The sequence below is a fragment of the Oxyura jamaicensis genome, chromosome 1, assembly GCF_011077185.1.
Source record: "Oxyura jamaicensis isolate SHBP4307 breed ruddy duck chromosome 1, BPBGC_Ojam_1.0, whole genome shotgun sequence".
NCBI classification, from domain to species: domain Eukaryota; kingdom Metazoa; phylum Chordata; class Aves; order Anseriformes; family Anatidae; genus Oxyura; species Oxyura jamaicensis.
Window position 1 is genome coordinate 189,068,820 of NC_048893.1, and position 16,807 is coordinate 189,085,626.

Sequence of the window (16,807 nt, forward strand, 5' to 3'; positions counted from 1 at the left end):
CTTCCTTCCTTCCTTCCTTCCTTCCTTCCTTCCTTCCTTCCTTCCTTTGCTCTCTTTCTCTCTCTCTTTCATTTCTTTTTCCTTAGTTTATCTATTTATTTATTTATTATGTGGCCTAGAAGATTTTCTTTAAGAACTATCTATCCTTATTCACTTCCTTCTGAGGTCAATTTTTCATCCTCTCCTGGCACAGAGCTCTCCAGCCAGACTGCAACTTCCATGATGGCCACTTGACCAGAGTTACAGTCTGGGTTAAGGGGAGGAGGAACGGTGGAATTAGTCTTTTTCATTTTCCAGCTCAGGATATTCATAAGTGATTTAAACATATACCATCTAATATGATTATTTGATTTTCATTGTATCTACAATTATTAGTGTATTCACAGAATGCTGCTTAAATATGAAACAAATCTATGAACATAGCAGAAACAGGATTTTTGAACATGTAGCTTGTCCATAACTGACTCTAGTATTACTCAAAACACTAGCATGATTTGGGCAGTCTAAATCTAAAAGCTATGTAACTGAAAATATACCTGATATTCAATGATCACAAATAATAATATATATTTTATCACTTTCAAAATTTTAAATAAGCACATCAGAATATACAGTAGCTTTAAAAGAATGGCAATATGAAGGCATTTTTTTTTAAGACAAGAACAGTTGGCTTGGATTTCACAAAATACCAATTGTTCTGAAGTTAAGATTGAGTGACTCAGGTTTTGAACAACTTGTTAAAAACAGCACTGATCACATTTTTAGACTTTGGAAGATGAAACTGGATGTTCTCACCTCAGGTGTATGTTTTGCTCAAAAACTGTCCAGAGACTCAACAAATAATAATTCATATTGTTAAGCTTTCTTCACAACAAGGAAGTTCTTCAGGGAAGCCTAGTCAGCACCTTCCAAATATTCAGCTTTCAAGTCTAAATATTCCCATTTGTAATGCCTGTGATTCTCAGTTGTCCTAGTGACAGAAGAGTCCATTAATATGTAAATGATTTGTGGCTGAGAAAGAGAAATAGGTTGAAACAATCAGAACAAACATTATCTCACGGAGAAAGGAAAAATATAGTTTTCAATATGGAATATAGTGCCAGCATCTGGGAAAGACATTTTATGCTGTTAAACCAGTTATAACTGTGGTTAAAGTATAATGAGAGGAAATGTTAATATTTATATATAAATAATATATATGTATATTTGTCAAAAACTGTAAGATACAAAAATTCATGTAAAAGTAGTGCAAATGTGAAGTAGGTATAGTAGCTACAGCAGTGCCCAAATAAAGGTTGGAGGGTGAAGAAAACAGTTATGCCCACAGAAAACACAAAAAGATGCCCAAGAAGAAATCCAATTTATTCCTGGAGGCAATGGAGCAGAGCAAGAAGAAAAGAGAAATTGCTAATACCATCCAGAAGAGTAGAAGAGGCATCACCAAGTTTTGGCCAAGGATGTGGGAATGAACAAGGTTCATTACCACATGAGAGCAGGAAGAAGTGATCAGGCCTAGTAACAGGGATTAATTTAAATTTAATCCATAACAGTAACAACAAATATGGGGAATCTCTAACAGTCCACCACAAGGCAGAGGAATATTGATAAATACAGAGCAGTAAAGCTTACTCAAGAGTAGACTGTGGAAAAAAAACATGGGGGGAAGAATCAAAGACAAAAGAGAAACCTGAGCAACAAGAAGTAACATTTTAGGAATCAAGTATCATAATTTGAAAAATATCAACTCTATTTATACAAAGAGAGAGTGAGCTTTCATACACACACCCACACATTAACACAGAAAAAAAAAAAACCTTTAGTCTAGAACTGCTGGAAGACAGAATGAAGAAAATGTACCTGGGGTTGGGAAGAAAAATATTCCTTCAGATGTTTACATTGGGTTGTGTATCTCTGTATCAGGTGAAGGTGTGAAACTGTTGGTGGTGGGATTACAGGGGCCTCCATTAGGAGAGGTCAGGGCTGCCCCATGCCAGGCACAGCCAATTCCATCCAGTTCTGTCCAGTTCCATCTTGTTCCAGCCAGTTTTAGCTGCCCCAACAGCCCTGCCATAGGGCATGGCCAGGGCCAGCAGCCACTTTGGTGGCTTCTCAGGGAAAACATATTTAAGAAAGGGCAAAATGCCACATGGTAGGGTGAAGAGAAAAAGTGTGAGAGTAAGTCCTGTGTTTGTTCACTCCCTGTCCTCACCTTGAGCTTTTTTTCATCCCGTTTTCTCCCCTTGTCCTGCTGAAAGGGTGAATGAGAGAGTGGCTGGGTGGGACTTGGGACTCAGTGCCTTTACCATGGCTAATTCAGCTAACTTTTTCAGCTAGTTTTTTTTTTTTTTTTTTTTTTTTTTTTTTAAGAAAAGAAACAATGCAAAAATAAGGGGATAAGGAAAGGAAAGGGAAAAAGAAAATTCCAAAGAAAATTTAATTTTAAATTTGCTTCCCTAAAGAATATGCTATCAGAAAAACATTTATGAAGGATGGAAAAGTAGCTGCTAGTAGTTGTAGCTGCTAGTCTGCATAGACTTAAATTATAGAAGGATAGAAAAAAGATAGAATCATAGAATCATAGAATATCCCGAGTTGGAAGGGACCCGTAAGGATCATCAAGTCTAACTCCTCACACTGCACAGGTCTACCCAAAAGTTTAGACCATGTGACTAAGTGCACAGTCCAATCGCTTCTTAAATTCAGACAGGCTTGGTGCAGTGACTGCTTCAGTGGGGAACCTGTTTCAGTGTGCAACCACCCTCTCGGTGAAGAACCTCTTCCTTATGTCCATCCTAAACTTCCCCTGCTTAACCCCATTCCCACGGGTCCTATCACTGATGTTTATGGAGAATAGGTCACCTGCCTCTCCACTCCCCCTCGTGAGGAAGTTGTAGACCGTGATGAGGTCTCCCCTCAGCCTCCTCTTCTCCAGGCTGAACAGGCCCAGTGACCTCAGCCACTCCTCGTTATGTTTTCCTCTCCAGGCCCTTCACCATCTTCGTCGCCCTCCTCTGGACACTCTCCAATAGTTAGTTGAATGTCCTTTTTGTGCTGTGGTGCCCAGAACTGCACACAGTACTCGAGGTGAGGCTGCACCAGCACAGAGTAGAGCAGGATACTTAAGCTTGCACAAATTGTACAATGAACTGGGGCAGAGTGAAACTAAGGCATAATTTAACCTCAATATGAAGGACTGATCCTGCCTCTGAAATGTATAGCATAACCCCATAATCCCCATAAGCAGAGACAGAAACACTAATGCCTCAGACAACTAGACCTGCAAACACCTTGCCAGCAATGTTGTTGTGTGAGTTGGGTGAAGGATGACATTGACATGAAAATACACTGAGTGATGAAATCTGTCTGATCCCATCCAACAGCACCAAGGCTGAAAGCTCTTAAGGTACCATGACAGATATTCTCTACTCTGTAAAAAAAAACAAAAACACTACTGATTTGTAGGGCAGTTAAACTGAGTTATTTTGGTAGACACAGAATTAATGAAGACAAAAAAATGTTTAATGTTTGAGAGAATAAAAAGCATACCTTTCAGTCACTTGTACAAGAAACACAAACCCAAGAGGAAATCCAGATAATCCCTACACAATTTTCTTCATTTGTAAAGCTTACAGTTAGCGTGATTAACACTTTGTCACTCTCAAGGACAAATGCTGTTGATGCCTGAATGCTGCCTTCTTCCACCAGGAGAAACTCGCCTCTGCCTATCTAAGGAATGAGCTACTGTTAGTCCACCCTATGTCACATATATTTAGAAGAAAGGAAGAGACATTTGGGAGCCCTTGCTGTCAATCTACCATGATGTACTGCATAAACAGATTTTTAGGTCAGAAGAAACAGAAACAGGTTCTTGTCTAAACACACTCATGATGTAGGCTAAAGTATTTTACTTGCCCTATTAAAATCGATTTAGGAAAAAAATATAAAAAATAAAAGATGAAATTTTCATTTTTTTTTTTTTTTAAAAAAAAAAAACACAGGTTTTTTGTTTATTTTTTAATTGTACCAAATGGTCAATCTAATCACATCTGAGAGTGGTAACAGGTATATTTGCAACAAAAGGATTGTTCTTTCAGAGAAAGAATGGGTTATAAATCTATGAAGGTCTTTCTTGTTTCCAAAGCTGAATTTAAAATAACGTGCTAGAGTCATAGCTTCTGGTAGCAGACACTTTTATTGATTCACAGCACAGCCTGAAGTACTCAGCCCATAGGCTTTGGGGAACCTATGCATAAATGACCCAGTGCAGAAAACTGCAAATCCTGACTGTGACTGTCAACCCATCTCCTGTGAGCAGTTATACAGCTGCAATGGTTTCCATTTGCACTTGCTCTTTGATGTGAATATGGCACCTTATATAAATAACTACTTGACCTGCAATAAGTTTCCTGGATGGTCCAGTCCCAGTTAACACCCCTGCATAAAACAGAGCTTAATCTGCCTTACTTTTTTTTTTTTTTTTTTTTTTTTTCCCAAATTGTTGTACAGAACGACTTCTTAAACATAAATCGTATTTAAAAGAATTCATAGTAGAGGATTTTTTTTTTTTTCCACCAGTACCATAAAAACATGGTTACTTTTTGCACCGATCTATTTAAAATCTTCTCTTGGGTATGACTACAAAGCCGGTTCACATTACTAGGGTAGCAGAATAGAGCATGTTCTACTGACTGGGGTAAATCCTCCAATTAATTTAACTTCCCTCTTTGGTAGACTGAAGCAATGCAGGTTGAATATTGAAGTCAATGAAAATGAAAAGTGCTTAGCAATTTGCATGCATAGCTCTTTATAAATAATATATAAAGGTCAAGTAAGTTATTTATCGGGTCTCTTTGTCCATTTTATATATGCCACCATTTCAGTACTGATGATCTGATTTCCAGCTGTTGTAAATTTAAACTAGTTGACATATGTTAATTTACCACCAGTTGGGAAACTGGAAAACAGTGAATGGTAGTTCTAGTTTGTTTTTTTTTTTTTTGTTTTTTTTGTTTTTTTTCCAGCTCAAATGTGATTTTCTACCCACATTCACTGATTGCCCATCTTCCACAGCACCTAAGCCTTTCATGTCTTTCTCCTTTAATTGCTCCTCTTGAAGTTGCCTTTCTCCTCATTCTTATTGTGAATTTGCTTGCTCGAACACTGTCAGGTAATATTCACTTACTACTTCTTTAATGATGCCCTGTGTCCATTTACTCAATTCCATAAATCAACCTCACATAATCTCACAACATCTGCTTAAACTCACTAAGGCCAAACAAGAGAACTTTGGTTTTCTCCAGAATTACTTATGCTTCCCCATACAGTTCTGACATAGCTCAACGTAATTTTCACAGGATTAGAGAATCCCAGAATGAAGTTGAAACAGTACCTCTGGAGGTCTGGTCCATCCACCCTGCTTAAACATGGTCACTTAGAGCAGATTGCCCAAGACCATATCCAGGCGACTTTTGAGGATTTCCAAGGAGGAGACTCCATGGCCTCTCTGGGCAACCTGTGCCAGTGCTCTGTCACCAAAACACAAAAAAAGAAGTGCTTGCTGATGTTTAGACAGAACCTCCTGTGTTCCCGTTTGTGCCCATTGCCTCTTTTCCTGGCACTGGACACCACTGAAAAGTGTCTGGCTTCATCCTCTTTGTACCCTCCCTTCATGTATTTATAGACATTTATAGATAAGATTGCCCCTGAGCCTCCTCTTCTCCAGACTGAACAGTCGCAGCTCTCACATGCTCTTCTTGTAAAGAAGATGCTCCAGTCCCTTCATCATCTTGGTAGCTTTTCAATAAGATGCTTTCTGGTATGTCCACGTCTCTCTTGTACTGAGGGACAGAGTATTCCACATGTGTGGTCTCCCCAGTGCTGAATAGAGGGGAAGGATCTCTTGGCTTGCTGCAGTAGTTTCCTTATGCCTCCCAGCTTACCATTAGACTTCTTTGCAGAAAAGGTGTATTTCTGGCTCACATTCAGCTTGATGTCCACCAGGACCCTCAGGTCCTTTTCCTCACCTAACTTAACCACACAGGTCATGCCTGATACTTACTACTTCTTTTTTCCCACTGTATCTAAGTCATCTTTTCTTTACCTCATATTGTACCTTCTCAGACCCTGATTCACAGAGATGCCTGCATATTGGTCTCCCAGAGATTACACTCATCCCTTCTGGGATGTGTAACTGTCATCTCTGCCAGGGTCTCCCTGGCTTCTTCTCATCACAGCCTCAACTCTGAGTTCTCCAGCTGCAACAAATTAAAAGCAAATAGTCATGACACCATTGTTTATGCCTCATTTGTTGCATTTCTCCCAGATAAGCCCTTCTTCTCCTCCATGTTTTGACTGCAACAAGCTCACCCTCTCTGGAACGTTTGGAATAGCTCTCCTACTCCCTGCTGGGTCTCTTCTGGAATTACTCTTCTTCTTCTTGCATCCCCCCAGGGGTAACTGCACCTGCTGCTTCCCTAAAGTGCCTGTACACCAATGTGCAGAGCATGGGAAATAAACAGGATGAGCTCAAGATCTATGTTCGGTCACGGGGCCACGATCTCGTTGCGATCACTGAGATGTGGTGGGACAGCTCGCATGACTGGAACGCTGTCACAGAGGGCTATATCCTCTTTAGGAAAGACCGGCTGGGGAAGTGAGGGGGTGGGGTTGCCCTTTATGTGAGGGAGTAATTAGAGTGTACCCAGCTCCACCTGGGGGAGGGTGAAGGACAAGTAAAGAGCTTGTGGGTGAGAATTAAGGGGTGGGCTGGTATGAGGAACAAGGTGGTGGGGGTCTACTACAGGTCACCAGACCAGGAGGAGGAGGTCGATGAGGCCTTCTACGAGCAGCTGCTAGTAGCCTCACGATCACGAGCGCTGGTCCTCATGGGGGACTTTAATTACCCAGACATCTGCTGGGTAAGCAACTCAGCCAGGCACACGCAGTCCAAATGGTTCCTACAATGCATTGAGGACAATTTTCTGAAGCAGGTGGTGGAGGAGCTGACGAGGCAGGGGGTGCTCCTGGACCTTGTTTGTACCAACAGGGATGGCCTTGTTAGGGATGTGAAGGTTGGGGGCAGCCTAGGATGCAGCGACCATGAGATGGTGGAGTTCCAGATGGAACTAGGCAGAGGAAGTAAGGCTAAAAGCAGGATTGCTACCCTGGACTTTCGAAGAGCCAACTTCGACCTCTTCTGGGACCTGCGTGGGAGTATCTCATGGTCTAGGTTGCTAGAAGGCAAGGGTGCTTGTGAGAGCTGGGCTACATTTAAGCAGAACTTCTTCCGTGCTCAGGATCGGTGCATCCCGAAAATAGGAAATCGGGGAAGGGGGGCAGGAAACCTGAGTGGATGAGCAAGGAGCTCATCGATAGGATCAAAAGGAAGAGGAAGGTCTATGAAATGTGGAAAAAGGGCCTGTCCTCTTGGAAGGATTATAGACATGTTGTCAGGGCCTGCAGGGACGCAACGAGGAAGGCTAAAGCCTTCAGGGACTTCAGGGGGCTGGGACGGTTAGTGGATGGAGCGGGAGTACAGGTGGTGTTTTCGTCCATTCCTACAGTGGCAGGGAATGGTTCAGAGAGGACACGGAAAGCCCACCTGATAAACACGTGGCTCAGAGGCTGGTGCCAACGCAGAAGTTTTGGGTTCTTTGACCACGGGGCACTCTACTCGGCACCTGGCCTGATGGCTACAGATGGGTTCCAACTGTCCGCAAGGGGAAAACGGATCCTGGCCCAGGAGCTGGCAGGGCTCATTGAGAGGGCTTTAAACTAGGTAAGAAGGGGGGTGGGGATGAAACAAAGCCTGTTGGAGGTGTGCCAGGGGGAACAGTGCAAGGCTGAGGGAGAAGGCTAAGGCCCAGCTGAAGTGCATTTACACTAATGCATGCAACATGGGCAACAAGCAGGAGAAGCTGGAAGCCATTGTGCAGCACGCAGGCTATGACTTGGTTGCCATCACGGAAAAGTGGTGGGACCACTCTCATGACTGGAGTGCTGCAATGTCTGGCTATAGGCTCTTCAGAAGGGACAGGCAGCACAGAAGGGGTGGTGGAGTGGCTCTCTATATTAGAGAGTGTTTTGACGTCATCGAACTTGAGGCTGGGAATGACAAGGTGGAGTCGCTATGGGTTAGGATCAGCAGAAAGGCCAACAAGGGAAGCATCCTGATGGGGGTCTGTTATAGACCGCCAAACCAGGATGAGGGGACGGATGAGGAGTTCTACAGGCAGCTGGCAGAAGTTGCGAAATCATCAGCGCTTGTTCTTGTGGGGGACTTCAACTTCCCAGACATATCCTGGAAACACAACAGAGCCCAGAGAAAGCAGTCCAGGAGGTTTCTGGAGAGCATGGAAGATAACTTCCTGATGCAGCTGGTTGGTGAGCCTACCAGGGGAGGAGCCCCGCTAGACCTTCTGTTCACTAACAGAAGGACTGGTGGGAGATGGTCGGGGGCTGTCTTGGGCAGAGTGACCACAAGATGGTAGAGTTCTCGAAACTTGGCGAAGTCAGGAAGGGGACCAGTAAAATCGCTGTCTTGGACTTCCTGAGGGCTGACTTTGAGCTGTTCAAGACTCTGGTTGGCAGAGTCCCTTGGGAGGCGGTTCAGAAAGACAGAGGACCCCAGGAAGGCTGGGCACTCTTCAAGAAAGAAATCTTAATGGCTCAGGAGCGGTCTGTCCCCATGTGCCCAAAGACGAGCCGGCGTGGAAGAAGACCGGCCTGGCTGAGCAGAGAGCTGTGGCTCGAGCTTAGGAGAAAAAAGAGGGTTTATAATCTTTGGAAAAGAGGGCGGGCCACTCAGGGGGACTACAAGGATGCTGCGAGGCGGTGCAGGGACAAAATCAGAAAGGCCAAAGCTCATCTGGAGCTCAATCTGGCCACTGCTGTTAAGGACAACAAAAAATGTTTTTATAAATACATCAACACAAAAAGGAGGACTAAGGAGAATCTCCACCCTTTACTGGATGCGGGGGGAAAATTAGTAACCAGAGATGAGGAAAAAGTTGAGGTACTTAATGCCTTCTTTTCCTCAGTCTTTAACAGCAAAACCAGTTGTTCTCTGGACGCCCAGTACCATGAACTGGTGGAAGGGGATGGGGAGCAGAATGTGGCCCCCACAATCCACGAGGAAATGGTTGGCGACCTGCTACAGCACTTGGATGTATGCATGTCGATGGGGCTGGATGGGATCCACCCGAGGGTACTGAGAGAACTGGCGGAGGAGCTGGCCAAGCCGCTTTCCATCATTTATCGGCAGTCCTGGCTATCGGGGGAGGTCCCAGTTGACTGGCGGCTAGCAAACGCGACGCCCATCTACAAGAAAGGCCGGAGGGTAGACCCGGGGAACTATAGGCCTGTTAGTTTAACATCAGTGCCAGGGAGTAGAATATCTTGGGTATCATCATGTGGCAGTTGCAGGGCAAGCAGGCAATCAGGCCTAGTCAGCATGGGTTTATGAAGGGCAGGTCCTGCTTGAAGAACCTGATCTCCTTCTATGACAAGGTGACATGCTTAGTGGATGAGGGAAAGGCTGTGGACGTCGTCTACCTTGACTTCAGTAAGGCATTTGACACCGTTCCCCACAGCATTCTCTTCAAAAATGAGTCAAATCCAGTTGGAGGCCGATCACTAGTGGAGTCCCCCAGGGCTCGGTACTGGGACCAGTCCTCTTTAACATTTTCATCGATGATCTGGACGAGGGGATCGAGTGCACCCTCAGCAAGTTTGCAGACGACACCAAGTTAGGTGTGTGTTTCGATCTGCTCAAGGGTAGGAAGGCTCTGCAGGAGGATCTGGATAAGCTGGACCGATGGGCCGAGGCCAACGGTATGAAGTTCAACAAGGCCAAGTGCCGGGTCCTGCACCTGGGGAACAACAATCCCAAACAGCGCTACAGGCTGGGAGATGTGTGGTTAGAAAGCTGCCTGGCAGAGAAGGACCTGGGAGTAGTGGTTTACCATCAGCTGAATATGAGCCAGCAGTGTGCTCAGGTGGCCAAGAAGGCCAGCAGCATCCTGGCTTGCATAAGAAACAGCGTGGCCAGCAGGTCCAGGGAAGTGATTGTCCCCCTGTACTCAGCTCTGGTGAGGCCGCACCTCGAGTACCGCGTTCAGTTTTGGGCCCCTCGCTACAAGAAGGACATGGAGGTGCTCGAGCGAGTCCAGAGAAGGGCTACAAAGCTGGTGAAGGGTCTGGAGAACAAGTCTTACGAGTAGCGGCTGAGGGAGCTGGAACTTTTAGCCTGGAGAAGAGGAGGCTCAGGGGCAACCTTATTGCACTCTACATGTACCTGAAGGGAGGCTGTAGTGAGGTGGCAGTTGGTCTATTCTCCCACGTGCCTGGTGACAGGACGAGGGGGAATGGGCTAAAGTTGCGCCAGGGGAGGTTTAGGTTAGATATTAGCAATAGGACAAAGGGTCTGGGAAATGGAGGGCTCCCCCCTGATGGACGTGAGAGTGCTTCAGGAGTGTCTGAGTGGGCTCAACTCACACAAATCCATGGGTCCTGATGGGATGCATCCGTGTGTGCTAACGGAGCTGGCAGATGTGATCGCTGAACCGCTCTCTATCATCTTTGAAAGGTCCTGGAGAAAGGGTGAGGTGCCTGAAAACTGGAGGATAGCCAATGTCACTCCAGTCTTCAAGAAGGGCAGGGAGGAAGATCCGGGAAACTACAGGCCAGTCAGTCTCACCTCTGTCCCTGGAAAGGTGTTGGAGCAGCTTGTTCTGGATGCCATCTCCAAGCAATTGGAAGAGAAGAAGGTTATGAGGAGTAGTCAGCATGGATTCACCAAGGGGAAGTCATGCTCAACCAACCTCGTTGCCTTCTATGATGGCATCACCAGCTGGGTAGATGGGGGGAGAGTGGTGGATGTCATCTACCTTGACTTTAGCAAGGCTTTCGATACTGTCTCCCATAACATCCTACTAGCAAAGCTGAGAAAGTGTGGGATAGATGAGTGGACGGCGAGGTGGGTTGAGAACTGTCTGACTGGCTGAGCTCAGAGGGTGGTGATCGGTGGAGCAGAGTCTGGCTGGAGACCTGTGATTAGTGGTGTTCCCCAGGGGTCGATGCTGGGTCCGGTCTTGTTCAACATCTTCATCAACGACCTTGATGAGGGAATAGTTTCTGCCCTCAGCAAGTACGCCGACAACACAAAGCTGGGAGGAGTGGCTGACACGCCAGAAGACTGTGCTGCCATTCAGTGAGACCTGGACCGGCTGGAGAGATGGGCAGGAAGAAACCAAATGAGATTTAATAAGAGCAAGTGTAGAGTCCTGAACCTGGGGAAGGAACAACCGGAAGTATCAGTACAGGCTGGGGGATGACCTGCTGGAGAGGAGCTCTGAGGAGAAGGACCAGGGGGTCCTGGTGGACGACAGGTTGACCATGAACCAGCAGTGTGCCCTGGTGGCCAAGAGGGCCAATGGGATCCTGGCGTGCATTAAAAGGAGAGTGGCCAGCAGGTCAAGGGAGGTGATCCTCCCCTTCTACTCTGCCCTGGTCAGGCCTCACCTGGAGTACTGTGTCCAGTTCCGGGCTCCCTGGTACAAAAAAGACAAGGATCTCCTGGAAAGAGTCCAGCGGAGGGCCACAAAGATGATACGGGCCCTGAAGCATCTTCCATATGAAGAAAGGCTGAGAGACCTGGGTCTGTTCAGCCTGGAGAAGAGAAGACTGAGAGGGGATCTTATCAATGTGTACAAATATCTGAGGGGTGGGAGACAGAAGGATGTGGCTAACCTCTTCTCAGTGGTTTGTGGGGATAGGACAAGGGGCAATGGCTGCAAAATAGAACACAGGAAGTTCCGCCCCGACATGCGGAAGAACTTCTTCACGGTGAGAGTGACGGAGCACTGGAACAGGCTGCCTAGAGAGGTTGTGGAGTCTCCTTCTCTGGAGATATTCAAGGCCCGTCTGGACGCCTACCTGGGCAGCCTGCTCTGAGGAACCTGCTTTGGCAGGGGGTTGGACCTGATGATCATTAGAGGTCCCTTCCAACCCCTACAGTTCTGTGATTCTGTGATACTCTTTGTTCCCCTGCTCTCAGAAGTGCATGGTATGGGCACAGGTACAAACCCCACATCACTCTAGCTGGGATATGCTGGAGAAAAAAAAGACTAGAAGTGGCCCAATATCCTGATGCTACATGCAAAGTGTCAGGAAACTTCATGAGGGTTAAAATAAAAGACAGCATGTTCCCATGAGGGACTACGAAGCCACAAGGCAGTGGAGCAGAGAAGTAGGTGCAAAGCCCGGGAGCAGTTCATACCCAATGGATGACGTGTGAGCTTTCACTGTCCCAGACTGGGGCATGGTGCTAGGGTGCCACACTGGCCTTGAGAGCATCCTCTAGCTCCCACAACTGTGGATTTAATTTATCCAGTGACGCTTCACCACAGTCCTGGATAACACCCTGGCAGGGAATTACACATAGGCTACCCAAGAGCCACAAGTTGGCCATTCCTGACTTAGATGGATTAGTGCAGACAGCAACAGCTTAAATACTGCAAATATGTTAAATTTAGATTCAGACAGAAGCAAACCTGTAAATAATGAGACATTGGCCTAGCATCAATCTGAGTCCCTGTCTATTACATCTGTTCTTGCTGCTTTATGCATTTTTTAAGATGCAGGCTGTGCTGTCCTCTGAGGTTCTAAGAGCTCAGTAAATTTTGGATAATACTGGAATACTAATAGTAACAATAATTATTGCCCTACTCTTGTCTAAAATGCTTACTGCATTCATAATTTTCCACAGTATCAACATTCCATTATAATGAAATTAATAACTTTTTATAAATCATTAGCAATTAAAATTTATTTGTACTCTATAATTTGAAAATCAGAGAAAAAACATAGGGCTAATTATTGTATGCAGAACCTCTGAATAATGAGTAAAGAATATTCATTTGTCTTTTCCTAATAAAGCCATATTTTCTCCAAAGCAACACAAACAGTCCAATAAGAACTGACATTCTTTAAGAACATTAATTTTCAGCACTATTTTTTTTTTTTTCTACTGTGTGCCCAAACTCCAAAAGCAAGACACTTCCCTCCACCTTATGAATACAAAACTCGTATTCTGCATCTAAATATTATACCAGAAAAATTAGGCTAGATGCCTGTATTTTTATAAGAATTTTAGACAATATTATGTGTGCTGTTCTGTTTAAATGTAGCTCAAACCTGTAGCATATTTTGTTTACTAAGTTGTAAAAGGCAGTGCATGTCAGCAAACTTTGATTTCACATATTGTTTTTCCTTAAAAGCATAACATTATAAGTAACCTTCAAAATAAAATTACATATTTTCAAACTGTTACAGCAGATATTTCAAACATACCTCTCCCATACTTTAGCTCATTCAGGAAATACACAAATGCATTACAAGTCTTCAAAGAAACCACCTAGAACTAAATATTCTGGGAGTTGTCTACATTTTTAAAAGGCTCCCTTTTACAAAATCACATCCAGAAAGACTGAATATGGACATAGAGTTTAATTTACTCTGTTTAGTGTTCAAATGCCATAAATAGCTGATTATGAAGTTGAAATATATTTCCTATCAACCGAAATCCTTAGATTGCATTACACCACACCTAAATTAGGGATGAGCAAAGCTATCCTGGTTAGAGTACAAAGGGACCCAGCTCTGAGCTGGAGAAGCAACTCTGATTTTCCGGTAAAAATATTTTAGGGTTTCAATCAAAAGCAGTGAACCTATTTAAGCCACAGCTTTCCTGACCTACACTGTTTTCTTACAGCTGAACACAGGAAGGTTCCCCATGCCAGCTGCCTCATTAATGTACACCAGCTAAGCATTTTTGTTTTCAAATATGACCAGTCTTCACATGACAAACCAGCAAGGTGGCAAATTCTAGCATGTTACCAAATCCCTTGATCAAAGCATGTGTCTTGGAAGAGGAAAATGAAAGAGCTTTGCCAACACATACAAGACAAGGAAATGTAACACTTTCCACATTGTAATATGTATATTGTAAATATATACTTCCATATTGTAATTCAGCTTGCTCCAAACACACAAAAAAAATAGCAGTAAAAAATGATTCATCCCCAGCCCATACATATTACAATTTCCTTTCTAGAACTACAGCTGTACTCGAGTGCTGTGGGGAGGATCTACAGCATGGTATGACCATACACATCAACGATATTCCAAAACGTTTTTAAAGCAGAGAAAGATGTGAATTCGTCACAGTAACATGCCTGGTTATCCTCACAGAATGCACATGAAGAAAGATAACCAAAAAATAGCTTTTATTTAGTGGGGATGAAATACAAATTGTCAATGATGATTCATTCATTGATTTATGAGAATAAAGTTCTTTGGGGAACATTATCAGTTCAGAATGACTTTCTAGGAAAGCTGAATTTTATAATTAGATTTCTGCATTATTAAAAATAGAGAGAAAAGATAAAAAGTGAAAGTAGAGGTGATCAGGTCTTTTTGTGGCAGAGTATTGAAGGTTCAAAAGCCATACTTATTCTAGTAAATAAAATATGTTCATATGCTAGCTTTACAAGGATGTAGAGAGGAAGCAAAAGTACAAGAGACTAGAATCCTGCAGACTGGCTCCACTTTCTGCCATTATCTCCTGTTAGACTAAATACAAATACATCTTTCCAAACTAATACATTTTAGGAGACAAGAGGAGAGCAGAGTAACTGTCTTGGACAAAGGCTGGTATTAGACTCTCAGGTACAGATTTTATTCCAAATTTAGTGCTGTGCCTCTGCAGATCTGAGATTAGAATCAAGCCTTTAGGCATTAACTGAGATAAACAAAGTACGATACGTCAAATCTAATTATGCCATAAATATCCAAATAAGATCTAGATCTCTAAGGTAATTCTAAAAAGCCTAAATGACAGAGAGGCAAATATGATTAAGTTTAAACTGCAAACAGCTTGTGAAATATGGGAAATAGCATTACATGTGAAAATATCTGTAGGGAAATATTCTTATTTAACTAATAAGGCAGGACTTTTTGTGACATAGTAAATGATTTTCCTGGTAGCTTAAGGCACCCCTCCCCACCCCCCCCCAAAAAAAAAGAAAGAAAAAAAAGAAAGAAAGAAAAAAAAAAAGGAAGAGTGACTAAACAAGCTACTATGCATTCCTGATCTAAAGTCATCATCAATACTTTTTATAATTCCAAATTACATAAAATAATGGAAAAAAGAAAGAAAAAAAAAAGAAAAAGAAAAAAAAGCATTGGCATCTTATACATTCTCATCAGTTACAGTTACGAGATAAGTGGTTAACTTGGCTAATGCTTCGGTTTTATTTGGGAGAAGTAAAAATACATGAAATGACAGTAGACAATTTAAATACTGTCCTTTATACAGGAAGTGTCTGCAGAACAAATATAGCTATAGATTTTGTTAAATGACAGACCTCTCCTATTCCATTTATTACCCTTAGAGACACTGATACATGGTTAGGAGCATGTAGCTACAACTTTATTTTAATATCAGTTTGAAACTGAGCCTGTTAATGCATACCAAGTAAGTGTCTGACTTGAAACCTCACACATTGCTCTTGCCAAACCTCCATCTTTCCCAGGCAAACAGTATGCAAGCTGAGGGACTCAGTCTTACATTCAAATCCACTGATAGCAGCTATGATGTATCCTCACATATAATTTCTTCTTTCGTTGATTTAAGTTGGTTCAGCTTATACATCACATGATAAAATATCAGATCACTCACATACATGCATGAATGTAGCTAAAACCTGCCTAATCTTGACTGCACATTAAGTACTATACATCAATGTCCTCAGTAATCACTAACTAGAATTTGTTTCAGCTTTGCTGGCTGTGCAAGGCATTACAGGAACCACACTCAACCATGCAGGCTAGGACTTAAAACAGCTTGTCCAAAATGAAAGCCAAGAATTGTCCTATGTCCAATACCCCAGGTCCAAAGCTGTGATCACAGACTCACATGACTTGAAGACTCAGCTTCCAAGTTTGGAGACATGTATAGAGTAATGAAACATCACTTTGACAGATACAAATTTAATTCTGCTGGGACAGTTCTACAACCAGCCTGCTGCTGGGGCCACCAATGGATACATTTGCACATCTTCTTCCAGTGCTGAAGGAAAATATTTCATAGTTTAACAAAAGTGAAGTCATGTAAGAAGGGCTAGATAAAGATAGAAACACCACCTAAAGGAAGGAATATTCTAAGTTGCAAGAGGGGACTTTTCTCAGATGCAGACAAATAACACTGTGCAATGAATGTACAGTGACAGATGTGGCCCCAGATCCTGATGGACACTGCCACAGGTCATCTTGTTGGCTATGCCTATTCTCAGGTCTCTTCATTGGCCTGACTCACAACATAATTGAGCTCAAAGGAAATCTGGGAAGAGTCTCCTATAATTCTAGGACCTGCCTACCAACATAACATTCTTCACAGCGCCTTTGAGCATGGGTCTCAGACAGAAGAGATCTTGGGAAAGTAAATTTTTCCACACTTCTTAAGGAGTTACAAAATAACCTGGAGTCCTTGGACACACTATATGATTCCTTTATCCTTTGTAGTTTCCTCATGCAGCATCTCAGAAAATGCAAAGATTGAGAAAAGCTCTCCAGCCCCTCCAACAATGCACTTTTTTCACTCTACTCCACCCATCTGGTAATCAAATAGCCTTATCAGTCTTCATCGGACCAAAACCACCACCACCACCAGCAACAGCAAAAAGACTGGTAAGCTATGAATTAGGTCAATAACATGACTTCTTTACATAGCATCACAGATGTAAACAGA

General features: G+C 43.4%; 1 protein-coding gene and 1 long non-coding RNA gene across 11 annotated transcripts in view; both read right to left on the minus strand.

The window, feature by feature from the left end:
• Positions 1–6,657, minus strand: part of LOC118167833 — a 19,980-nt gene extending 13,323 nt beyond the window's left edge. The window contains exon 1 of the long non-coding RNA XR_004751263.1: positions 6,458–6,657. This is a non-coding gene — a long non-coding RNA (uncharacterized LOC118167833). The remainder of the gene's footprint in view (positions 1–6,457) is intronic.
• The window catches only part of GRIA4 (glutamate ionotropic receptor AMPA type subunit 4), a 236,995-nt gene that overhangs the window by 177,599 nt on the left and 42,589 nt on the right, over positions 1–16,807 (minus strand). The window lies entirely within an intron of this gene.